Below are 13,529 nucleotides of genomic sequence, written 5' to 3'. Positions count from 1 at the left end.
TCTTTCACAGAAAAGAGAGAAATGTCATAGCACTTCCCACTAAACTCGCAAAACAGTGATACCACAAGATTCTTCCAAGCAACCCTAGTTTTTTTGCTTGTATAGATTAATGGGGTATTTATCTCTGGACCAGTTTTACCATCCTTTAGCAAGTCCTGTGTGGATGTATTTAACATCTTTTTTAAGTGCCTAGCATTGGTTATTTTATATTGTTTGCAGCTTTGATGCTTTAAAGGAAATTCTGAACCAAATCAAAAAAGACTCCTTTGATTTATTAGAATATACATAGTCCCTTTTCTGGAGGACCATAGAGTTTAAGAAATGCTCATCAAAAGAGGTGATAACAAGCAATCTCAGTACTTAAGGAAAGAGTGACTTAATTTGTTCATTCATTCATTCATTTCCACAAGTTACTCTTTCAAGAGCTGAATATGACATATGAACAAATCTAAATAGTTGCTGCCCTAATTGAGGTTACAGTCTAGTGGGAGAGCTAGCCATTAAACAAGTAGATACAGAAATTATTAGAAATTATAATTTGGGCAAAGAACAGGGTGCTATGAGAAAGAACAGCGTAGTACATGATGGCAGGACTAGATTTGGCTCATTCCTAGGGGCAAGCACCTAGAGACTTTATCAGACTATTCCCTTCAGGAACTATCAGATGTGAGTTATTTTTAGGAGTAAGGTTGCAAAGCTGGCCAATGACAAGTCAAGTTCATTAGTTCATTAATGCATTTAATAGTGTTTTTTTTTTTTTTTTTAGTGACAACCATTTGCTAGGTACCGTACAAATGCTAAAAATACCAAAATGTATAGAATGAAGTTCCTATAGTAAAGATGCATATAGTCCAGTGAGAGGTAGAGATAAATACAAAGTCAACATGAGTCAGTAGGATGAGGATAAGAACAGAAAAGCTAGGGGCCTATGACTTTCTTTGCCTCTGGGGAGCAGTGGGGAGATGTTCTGGGAAATGTAACACTAAGTAGTTTTTTGAAGGATGAGGAGATGACCATACAAAGCAGTGAGAACAGAAGATTATTCCAGGGAAGAAAGCACCATGCTCAAAAATATAGAACCAGGTACTCCAATCTGAGTCTCAATACATTGGAGTGCTTTGAATAGGTTTTCCCTGTACAAAGATACTGCCTCCCTGTCCTTGCAGTGATGTCTACTATTTATCCCAATGTATCATAATGTGAAAAAGGTGGGAAGCTGTGATTTAGAAGCTAGAGAAAGCATAATACATTTAGGGAATTGCACAAATGTTGAAATATATGAGACATGGAAAGAGGTTCTGGCCACGTATTGGTTTCCCTATCACACTGAAATGTATAGGTAACAACATTGTCATCTTCAACCTGGCAAGATCAAGAACTACAGGAATAGGGAAAAGATTTATTATTGAATGAGTGTTATAAGTTTTTACAATCCTAACACCATTTATGAAGGATAATTTTGATTTTGTCTCCTTTGCCCACCTCCCTGAACTTTAAGGAGGAATGCAGTTGTATGTGTTTGATTCCTGGGCTTTTATGATGCAGAATTAGGAGACTACTGAGAGAAAGTTCAGGATTGGAGAGACATGGGGAAGAGGAAAGGGAACAAATGGCAAAAACCATATTGACTCAAGGCAGGGAGAGTGTTGAGGGTATTAGAGAAAATAGGAGAAAACAGTATAAATTGAAACTGAGTAAATTTTCTTTAAGATTTACAGGTACAGATTTTGGAATTCTTTTAAAAATTACTTTAGAATACTGGACTCTTTCTTCATATGTGAAACAGAAGAGAGATTGGGCTGTAGAAGCAACAGGATTTATTTGGGTTTTGCACTATATGTGCATGCTTATACAAAAAAGGAGGTTTAATGCAACATGGGAAATAATCTCAGGATATGGAACTAGATATAGAATTCCTGTTTTTGACATTCAGTAGTGGCATGATTTGGGGGAAACCTCTATTATTTCTTAGAGCCTTTCCATACCTCAGTTTCCTCATATAGTCATATAATACAGTACTTCATTGGGTCAATGTGAATAACAAATAAGACATGAAAGTGCTATGCAAATTATGAAGAGTTATACAGAGTTCCATGATAGCAGTAATAATAATGATGTTCATGTTAAGTTTTTTTTTTTTAAGTTTTTAAACAGCATAGAATTATACCTTCAGTGCCTTTGAGGAATGATAATTGATGGTATTAATAAAGAGGAGACAATAAAAACACAACTTCCCTCAAGTCCAGAGGTTGATGATGACTCCAATTTAGAGAAAACTAACGCTCATCAGGAATGACCCTAAACTTGAGAAGAATACAGTTTAAAATCATTGCTGTTTCCTTTTAAGTATTCTTCCTATATGTCTGAGTTCTTATTGTTCTATCTGGAAATGCCACAGTATAGTCCTTGTGTTCTCTGGTGCTGGCATGCTGCAAAATCCTGTGATAGAGGGGTAGTTAATAAAGTATTTGACAGGAAATATAGAAAAAAATCTTTGTAATTCACAGTTCTGACATAATGAAAAGCTTATAATTCACTAGTGTGACCTCACAGCTGTGAATTACAAGTTTCACTTGACTCGTTCACAATTTGTCTTTGAATTTATACTATGAAAAGTGAGAACCATATTGTCAAACTGTCACTCCATATTGATATATTACTGCTGAAGATTAAGAAACATTTTGTCAAAGAGCAGGAAAATAAAAATATCCTAAAAGAAGATGGAGTTTGATACAAATTTGAAGGGGTGTATGAGGCAAAGACAAAAATGTCTAGAAAAAAGCAACATGCAGTGTTTGTATCTCTCCAGGGACTTGTTTTTCATCCCTTCATTTAATAACAATAAACCTCTGTATAAAACTCACTATATGCCAGGCACTCTTCTAGCCACTTTATTTTTATTTTTTTTCTCTAGCCACTTTAGATATAAATACTTTTAAGACTCAAGAAACTCCTTAGAAGTAAGTATTGTTTTTATTTCTATTTTTTTTAATGCAGAAGCTGAAGCACAGAGAAGTTAATTAACTTGCCTAAATTCACATGACAGTCAATGGCAAAGCCAGAATTCAAAGCCAAGTCTCAATTATGGCTCCAGAGGTCAGACTCCCAAGCCTCTGTGCCACATGGTCTTTGTAGAAATGTTACCAGAGATAGAGTTGGATGAGCCAATACTAATTTTTAACCTTAATATCAATTTGAAAATAACTCTGAGGGGTGCCTTGGGTGGTTCAGTCAGCTAAGCATCCGCCTTTGCTCAGGTCATGATTTCAGCCCCTGGGATCAATCAAGCCCTGCATGGGGCTCCCTGCTCAATGGGGGAGCCTGCTTCTCCTTCTCCTTCTGCCCCTTTTCCTTCTGTGCTCTCTCTCTCTGTCAAATAAATAAATAAATAAATAAATAAATAAATAAATTCATTCTTAAAAAAATCTTTGATCTTTTCTTTATAGTAGTAATATTTCAAAAGAATGGAGGACAAGAGAGACATCTAGTACTACATTTCACTTGTTTAGATTCAGAACAGATGAAGGTTCTCTATACTGGACATGCATCTAATATCATTTTTAACTTTTCAAGAATCTTTGAGTAAGATATGCAAAGAAGATTGTCATTCTGACAGTTCTCTTTGTAACTTTTTATTTTAATATAGCTTCAAACTTACATAAAAATTTAAAGGATAGTACTAAGAACAATTGTATACCTTTATCCAGGTTTATGAATTGTTTAAATTTTGCCTCATTTTTCTTTCTCTTTCTCTACAGTCATTTGAAACTAGGAGGTAAAGTGTCTTTTTATCTCTAAATCTTTCAGTGTGTATTTCCTGAAAGCAAGAACATTGTCTTCATAATCTCAGTATAATCATCAACATTAGGAAAGTTCATATTGATACAATACTGACATCTATTCCATAGTCCATATTCAAATTTTCTAACTTCCCCAAAACGTTCTTTATAATGATTTTTTCTCTCACTGGAGAGTTCTTTCCCCCACCTCCCTTCCATACATGAATGTTCTTAGGAGTCTTATTTGTAAGTCAAAATTGGAAACAACCAAAATATAAAATGATAGTAAATAGTTAAATTTTATTACATTATACCATGAAATATTACTCAAAAATAATAAAGAATATTGATACATGTAACAATAGATAGATTAGACAGATCTCAAGAGTATTATGCTGAGTGGAAAAAAAGGCAATCAAATACTATATAATGTGATTTATATAACATTCTCAAAATGACAGAATTAAAAGCAGGGAAAACAGAGCTTAGTGAAGAATTTTTGGGTGATTGGGTATGTGACTATAAAGGGCTAGTCATAGGGAGATCTTTGTGGTGATAGAATTGTTCCATACGTTGGTTGTGATGGCGGTTGCATAGATTTACATGTGACAAAATGGCATAGGATTGCTCACACATTTTCCAATGTCAATTTTCAGGTTTTGATATTGTAATATAGTTACATAAGATGTGACTATTGTGGGAAATGGGGTAAATGTTATATGAGATAATTCTGTATTATTTTTTAAACTTCATGCAGATCTCTATTTTAAAATGGAAAATTAAAGAAAAATGTTAGAAGCATTTTGTCATAGATAACAGCTCATGAACTTATGTAAGAGAGGTCTTTAATGAACTCCTCAGAAGACTAAAAGTTATGCATAACTGGCAGAGTGATTATGTGTGATTGTGTCTAGTTATAGTTATTCTCTACTATGTTGTATCTTTTAAGAGTCATTAATAGCAAGTATTATAAGTAGCTGGGTATAAGAGTAATTTCAGAACAAATAACTGGACAGAATATCAAGGTCATGATGACTCCTCAGATAGAGTAAAAAAAAAAAAAAATCAAGTTCCTTTCAGTTCAAAGAATTCCCAGAGTATTTTCAGGTGGGTTCACAAACTATTCATTTTGTTTTCCTCTGATTTATTCTGGTGTTCTCTTCTCATGCTTGTGCTGTTACTGCTGCATTTGGCCAGCCACCTGCAAAGAAGACCCCAAGATCTGAGGTGGTGTTCTCTTTAAACTCTTTTTACCTTAGATAGAGGCTGGTAGGTTCCATTATTCCAGCTGCTGAATCCAACATATTCCAACATATTCCTTACCTGGGAGGTATTCTTAACCATTACTTGTAATAACCATCATTATATAGTTTAAAAGGTAACCTGTTTTGGGCTTTAAATAGTTCAAAGAAATTTCAGTAAGAAACCCATATAGTTCATAATGATTCTTTATAGCAACTCTTTCCTATAATTCAGATTCGAGTCCATAGATCAATGAGGAATATAAGTAACAGACACAATATTGTATCTCAAATTGGCCCTCATCAAATCCTATTCTACTCTCTCCTCTTTCCAATCTTTCCTCAAAATTGTTGCCAAATATTGATTCACTGAGCAAAACAAATGCTTTAGCTTCTTAAAACTGTTTGGTAGTGGTTCCTGAACAAAATTATACTACAAACATCTGAGATGGAAATTTACAGTATGATCTAATTTCTACCTTTTGACCTTCATTTGCTATGGTGTTACTCTATGCATTCTATTCTTCTATGATCTTGTATATCTTGTTCTTCCTCCTTCATTTTGCTCAAGCTTTTTTGTTAATCTGGATTTCTATCTCCTGAGCATCTGTAAAATGCCACCATTCTTTGTTGCCCACCATCTTTTCCAATGATGCTTTCCTGAGGTCTTTAACTAGATGGTATCCCTTGTTGGAACTTCTGTTGTTCTTGGCCCCCCCCCCTTTTTTTGGCACATACCTTTTGGCTATATAACAGCTTTATAGGCAAAAGAATTCAGTCTAAAATCATGCATTGCATTTGTTTATGGGGACTCTTGATTTCTTCTTCAATTTGGACTAGTTCCTCAGTCTTTCCTTGAATTCCAAGGCCATGTGACTTTAGGGGATTACAGTCCAGCTATTTTGTTGAATGTTCTTCAATTTGGGATTGTCTGTTTCCTAATGATTCAATTAAGACTATACATCTTTGGCAGAAATGTCACAGAAATAATGTGCTGTTCTTATTGCATTCTACTGGGGGAACATAATTTTGATTTATTCTATTGTGAATGTTCATTTTGACACTTGATTAAGGTGGTGTCTGTCAGGCATGTCTCCCCCACCTAATTAAATTTCTTACTTATACATTCACTTGTTGTTTATTTATTTATATAGGTATGGACTCACGGATTCCTATTATTATTGAATGACTTAAAATTTATTACTATCATTGTTTGTTTTGATACTCAAATTATCTCAGATTTGGCCAGCAGGAACCCCAGCTGGCATTGTTTCCTTTTGACGTGTCTCTATTGGTTTTTGGACACTTCCTTTCTGGCACACAAAAATATGTCAGCTCATTCTACAATATCCCTATCCCAGCTCTGGAATTAGCCATTTCTACAAGAAGTCTTGATTTTTTAAATTGGAACATTGTGTTTACAAGTCAGGATCAGGTACTAGGTGTGCTTGTTGCAGTTGGGGAGTCACTTCTAGGCCTTCTCAGTGGAATCACCTATATAATACATGTATGTATTATACACACATTTGCATCCATATGTATTTCTATATCTATCTAAATATATTTAAAACCACAAATTCATACCAATATTTCAAATTCCAGTCTAACGTCACATGTCTCATTCTTGTTTTCTCTCTTTCCATATTTGAAATCCTCTTCTTTGACAGTGAGAAATCTGATTCCCATTACCCTTAACATATTCACTCACTGATCAATTGGTTTCTGTAGGCAAACTCTTGTCACTGCTGTTACAATACCCCCTCCCTTCCAGTCCCATATGTGCACCCTGCTCCACCTGACTCCCTGTAATGGGTGGTCCCCCAACTTCTGCACAAGCACCATACTTATCCAGGTCAATTTCAGACATAAGCATGAGGCCACCTTTCCCTAGTACATCCATTTTATCCCACTTGGGCTCCAAAATTCTATGTTTTACCACTGCCACCCAACTCTATGAACTTTCCTCCTCATCCCTTCACCCTGCTTAGGATCTGACAGTCTGCACCCACTTTTGGTGGGTCTAGTCTCTTCCTCCTGCTGGGGTTCAGACATTGACTCTGGGCAAATTCCTATATGGGACACCTTCTTGATCTTACTTGAGCTCTGATAGTCTGTGATGGTCACTGCCACCACTTCCTATCTCCCTATACATGCATCTTATCTATCAATGCCCCCCACTCTCACGTTAGGGCTCTGATATGCTGAACTAGGCCATTCTTTCTTGTGGACTTTAAACTTTGCTTAGTCCACACACTGCTCCTGGCACTCATCCCCCAATCTGGACACTCTGCTCATCTCACCCAGACACTGACACCTCATTCTGGGACTCTCCTACATAAACATCCTCCTCACCCAGCTTCGGCTCAGTCACCTGGGCTTAGTTGCCTACCCAAGATACCTACCTCTTCCCTCTTGGGCTCTGGCACTGCATGCCAGGCCAGTGCTGCCTTCTCTTCCATGAATGGAAGCTTCATCAAGCCATTCAGGCTCTACCCTATTGTGTGTACAGCCATCACTCACATACACCCTCCTGCCCTCACTTATGCCCCACCACACCTCCTTGAGACACTCTCAGTACCCTGCCAGTACTCAGCACTACATGCTGTACTAATGCCCTCCTTACCTTTACAGGCCTTAACACCACAGGACCCTTGCTGTCCCTTTCCTGAAAGTAATGCCTTCCAATCTCACTTCAGCCCACCGACCCCACAGGATGTCTGGCATACTGTGCACTAACTTGTACACTCTGATCTGAGTTGCCCCACCTACCCTTACCTAATTGGGGTAATGCCCTGCACTAGGCCACTGTTATCTCTATGGATACTCACCTCATCTTGCTTGGCTCCAACACCTTGTACTGGGCCACCTCTCCTCCTCATGGGTGCCATTCTCACTATGCTTGGGCTTTAATACATTACTGTGTGCACTATGGCACGCACTTTCCCTCACTTTCCCTCTGCTAATACCTACCTTGCTCAGCTCTAGCTAATAGCTTTTGAACTAAATTGCCTGGAAGAAAAGGGGGATGGGAGAGGAAAGTAGGAGAGGGAAGGGAAGGAAGAGAAGGGGGAGAAGGAAAGAGAAAGGAAGAGAGGGGAAAAGAAAGACTGGAAGTGGCTTTTGACAGAGCTTACTCAGACCAAGCCACAAACCCAGGGACATCATTCATATTTTCCTTTTGTTTTCAGACATATTCATTCTTTGAACAATTTGAATATTTCGCCAACATTTCAGTATTCTGTGCCTTCCTCGGGGTACTGGAAAGGCTTATTCTCTGCAAACAGCTGTTCAGTATGATACCACCAGGGTCCTCCAGTATATTTATAGCTTTGGAATTCACAACTACCTATAATTTATACATGCATAGTTCTTCAAAAAATGCAAAAATTAAATCCTTCTAACTTATAGGGAGTATGGAATCCAATCAGTTTTAGCAAGCTTTCCTGTATATTAATTATCATTTATTTGAATGCTGTTTTAAAAAACCATAAATCTGTAAACACCTACATTTTGTAACCTTGATCAAACATTATTTTTAAAACTCCTATTGCAGTTTGGGAATTTTTCAAGTCCTGGAACAAAGAATAAAATGTCATAATGAAACTAGTTTTTATGATGAAATGGCGGTTACAACATAATTATTATAATTAATGCTAAAGCCTAGCTATAATTCAACATGTTTGACCATAGCGCTTCTACAGTGACTCACAATGTGACAGATTTACTCCCAGGTAATGTGATGAGCTGTGCTGGATGTTCTCATTCGTGTATATGGTGTAATGGTTTATTATAACAATATTATGGCTGTGGTGGTGAAGCTCTCATACCATTATGTTTCCTCTTAAGAAATAATCTCAAAAAATACAGTAGTTTGTGTATCAACTTTTTAGTGTTTCTCATAACCAAGGCTCCCTGAAAAGGGAGGACCAGCTGCAAATGAGACCTATTCTTTTATGTAATAAACTGCCAAAAGCTAGAAAGTGATGACATTCTGCTTATTGCAATAGGCTGAAGAACGATTTTGCATGTTCACCAGGCAAGAAATACAGCTGTGGTTCCTGTTATTGACAAAAGACAATACAGGCAGGATTCCATAGCTTCGTTGCTTCAGTCTGTGACATTAAGGTTCAACCTCTGCACAAGATGCATAAATATCCTTTGGATTTTCTTCAGTAAGCACACACTAGAGGTTAATAATGTGGGGATGTTTGATTCCCTGCTGTTTTAAATAATTTCATGGAAAATCTAATGCAGTAGGACACTAGTTTAGAAAGGTTATTACCCTCATCAAACGATAGCACTTCTTTCCTATTATTTTCTACCAATTTCTTGCCCTTATAGCTCCTCTCTCTTCATTTACCACAAATGATTCTTCAAAACGACACTCTGTGGTTGGGTGGAGATGGGATTGGAGAAAGCTTAATCCCTAATCAGGGCCCTGTCAGTGCTGGTAGTAGTGTACATCTTTCTTCCTTCTTCTGCTTGCTGGAGCTTAGATACAAGACAGAGATGCACACTCACTGAAGAGGAGTCATTGAAACCAGTTCCTATCCCTTTGCTGGGGCTATTTCACATGAGACTCTGAGATCTAGAGCCCACAGGGAGCCTTCAGGCAGTTACAGTTGTAATAGCCTGCTCCAGTTCTTCTCAACTAAATGGTGCTCTGATTTGCTAAATTCTTGAGTCATTATCACCTCCGTTGTGCCAAGTACTTACAACAAAACTCAAAGAATGATCTTGGGCTCACAGTTTTAGGATTAAGGAACAATATGGGGTTCCATGGACTGTGCCATTCCAGGCTAAGTGCAGAAGAGACTGCCTATTCAATATCCATCTCTTCTTTTCCTACCAGGATACAAAATTTAGTCAGATAACCATGTGCATTTCCTAGCCTTGTTTGCAAATGGGCACCAGGTGAATAAATTCTGGCCAAAAAGCAGAAGTTGTTGAGGTAGGACTTCTGGAAAGATCCTTAAAATGGCAGGACAGACCCGGATGGCAGTTTCTTTTTTTTGGCTTTTGTGGTGACCAACTCACTTGGTTTGTTTGCCTGGGATTTTCAGGGTTCCAGAAGGATGGGCCTTTTAGTCTTAAAACCCAGAAAGTTCTAGGCAAACTAGGTAAGTTGATTATCCTGCCTTTCTTCCGCACAATATATATGTGCTGGTTTGATGTCTAGCAGTGATCTGATGGCCTTGAGGTGACATACTCATTCTAAGGATGACTGGGTAAGAGGATAGGAGAAGTTTGATTCCATTGCAACTGCCCTAGACTTTTCAGTACATGAGAAAAAAATAACTCCCAATTTAATGAAACAGTATTTTTTTTTTTTTGGAGTGTTGTGTTTCTCTTTTTTAGCAACCACAAATTCAATTAATGTTAACTTAGTTAAGGAGCTCTGTTACGCCCACGTGGAATGCAGACTTTCCCTTCTGACTGAAGCACTTCCAGTTCCTTGGAGAGAGATGGTTTGAACATCCTGGAAATGGTTCAAATCCAGGTCTGCCAGACTCCAGACACTCTCCTCCTGCAACTTCACAGTGTTGTTGCTCTCAGTCCTCATCCCTGTAAAGCTTACTCTGGAAAGAGCCCTGAGAGATTTGGTTAGCACTCAGAAAGCTCAGTGTTTGGAGAGAAGGGCTCTTACAGGTAATGTGGACCCCTTGTGCCCTCATTTACTTTGATGAGGAAACAGGCCCAGACAAAACAGGGGTATGGAGACCTGAGCTCCTAGTCAATTTGCTCTCTTTGATGCAAATGCTACCTCTCCTTACCTGCAGCTGCCAGTGTCATCCCCATTGCAAATAGCAACATGCTGATCCTAGCATTCCCCTGCCCATCCTTTATGAACTTTAAAGTATAGCTCCTGTTTCTGGATTGCTCAATTTGTGTTGAAGTGGCATCTTATGACGGGAACTTTAAAGCTAAAATAACACGGCTATTAAGAACTTGAAAAAAAAAAAAAAAAGAACTTGAGAGTTTTGTTTCATTTTGATTTTCTTGTTGATAGATGTGGGATACTGACTTTAGGAACAATTGCAAAGGAGTAGAAATTGGTTCTACCACCTTTTCATAAAAATCATTTACCTTTTACTTAGCTGGAAAGGATAATCAGAATTACCCCTTTCCATCAAGGAAAGCATAGTATTGAGCTTATATTAAATATTCAAACATATAATTTTATCAACAACAGAAAGAAAGGAATTAAAACATGCTTACTGGGTGCCAACAGCCAGGAATCCCCAGTTAGACAGTATCTATGCAATATCAGATATTAAAATTTTGAATACCACTTCTGGAGCAAGGAGCATGAGCATGCACATGCACACATGCACGTGCACACACACACACAGAGAGCTATGTGAACATGCATGCATCTGATTTAATCCTCACACAAACCACTAGGAGGTAAGGAATGAGGCTCAAAACCCAAGGTCACAGAGTCACCAAGTAGCTGAACAGAGATTTGAAGCCACATCTAACCTCAAGATTGCACTCATTTCTTTTTAGTCAAGTTATTATAGACGGTCTCTAGACTTCCTCTTTGTGAGGGCTGTCAAGAAGACCTTGAAAATTGATTTATTTTAGAGGCATAGGAAGAGAGAAATTAGCATTAATTGAATGAATGCCTTTTTGTGGCTTTCTTTATTCTATTTACATCCATTTTTAGCTAGTGTTTACTCAAACCCTGTAATATGGATGGTATCATCCTCATATTTTATACCCATTTTATGCATGAGGATACTGAGCCTTATCTAAGGGTTTAAGAACCTTATCTAAAGTCAAACTGTTAAACATATAGGCTACAAAATCAGTCTAGTTCCAGATTCTGTGCTCTGAACCACTACACAGTGTTTCTGCTTATTTATAACACCTCACTCATTTTTCTCACTTAACTATATATTTCATGGATTTTTCCAGGCTAATAAACAACATAACTTTCCATAGTATAGCTATACGTCAGTGTATTCAGCTATCCTCCTACCACCCTGTCACATATAATGCTACAATTCAGTGGCTTTTTTTAGACATTTATTCTTATGTCCTAGTGTACTGATTTATATTTGTTAGATTCCCAAAGATGGAGAGGTGGAGATGAGCCAAAGGGTTTAGATATATTTAATTATAATAGCTACTGCTAGATTATTTATCATTATTGCATTCAAAAATTGTGATAGAATACACATAACATAAAATTTTCTAGATTATTTTTATGAAAAGTTTGTAGCAGTTCAATCCCCATCACCAGTGAATGAGAAGGGGGTTGCCCATTTTTTCACTAGCACAACACATTCCTGTTTTTGTGAACTTTGATCAAGCTGGTAGTTAGATATGGATAATTCATTGCTGCCTTAATTTATACTTCCCAGACTTCTAGTGAGATTGAGCATCATATCATCTATTTATTCTTTGCCAAGAAACCTGAATTTTCTATCAAAATTTTCAGAACTTTGAGATAAAAAAATAAATTTCCATTTAAAGCTTTGGGCATTAAGAGCAGGTAAAGGGGATATGAATGTATCAGTGTGTGTTTAAAGTGGGAGCTTTCTTGGCTTCCTTTCTGTGCCTTTGAAATAATTTATTCTGCTTATAAATTAGCCTATAACAGTGGGTGCTTTAATGATGAAATAAATTATCTCCCAAACGGATTTGGAAGCTGTAGAAAAAGTGGAAAATAAAAGTGATTCTGAAATACGAATGCCGTGTAGACCGAACAAAGTTGAATGTTGGCCTTTTGTCATTGCGGATTCTAATCTATGCATTTCCAGAATACATTTCAACATATGGTTGTAAAGAGCCTTTCAAAAATCAATTATTTGGAAGATGACTTTACATTTTGTAGAGAAAGGATGATGGTCTCAGGGCCTACTTACAGCAGGGATGTGGCTGTCTGCTGGGACGGTGTAGAATCCACGATGCTTTTGCTAGTCCTGCAGAAAATCCTTGCAGAAGTCCTCTGTAAAGTTAAATAAACGGAATTTTATATGAAGTTCTGGTTGACAAGCTAGAAGAGAGTTGGGCCAAACCACACAGTCATTCCCAGGAGACATTTGTGAGTGAGAAGAGAGGGAGTTTTGCTTCCTACCACCTTCTCTGAGGTACACCTTCTATGGGGTCATCAGTAGGTGTTTTGAGTAAGGTAGACTTTTGTCATTGGGAACTTCTTACACAGAAGTGAAATTCCAGCAGCCCTCCAGTGAAGAATTTTGTGTGGAGAGACAGTGCCCTACCTGTGAACCACATTTTATAATGCATTTTGAGGTTTGAGCTAATAATGTGAATGACATTCAGTGAGATTGCCAAATGCTGGTAATTTACTCTCATTTTCACATTAATGTGGGCCCACCTGTGATGAATTGGAAACTAAATAAGCACATCAGTTTTAATTAGATATTTCAGAGGCTGGATCTAGTTAAACAGCAGTATTCATTCTTATCTATTAAATAGTGAAAGTTTTAGCACATACTTCAGAAAAAGTTTACACCCTCCCCATCCCACCATTTGTCCT

General features: G+C 37.4%; 1 long non-coding RNA gene across 1 annotated transcript in view; it reads right to left on the bottom strand.

Annotated features, from left to right (window-relative positions):
- Window positions 1–4,853: 4,853 nt before the first annotated feature.
- The window catches only part of LOC100688592, a 30,876-nt gene continuing 22,200 nt past the window's right edge, over window positions 4,854–13,529 (bottom strand). The window contains exons 2-3 of the long non-coding RNA XR_005381024.1: window positions 12,895–12,977; window positions 4,854–4,980 (exon numbers count right to left, since the gene is read on the bottom strand). This is a non-coding gene — a long non-coding RNA (uncharacterized LOC100688592). The remainder of the gene's footprint in view (window positions 4,981–12,894; window positions 12,978–13,529) is intronic.

This window comes from Canis lupus, chromosome 29 (genome assembly GCF_011100685.1).
Source record: "Canis lupus familiaris isolate Mischka breed German Shepherd chromosome 29, alternate assembly UU_Cfam_GSD_1.0, whole genome shotgun sequence".
Taxonomy (NCBI): Eukaryota; Metazoa; Chordata; class Mammalia; order Carnivora; family Canidae; genus Canis; species Canis lupus.
This window is presented reverse-complemented; position numbering and strand designations above follow the sequence as displayed.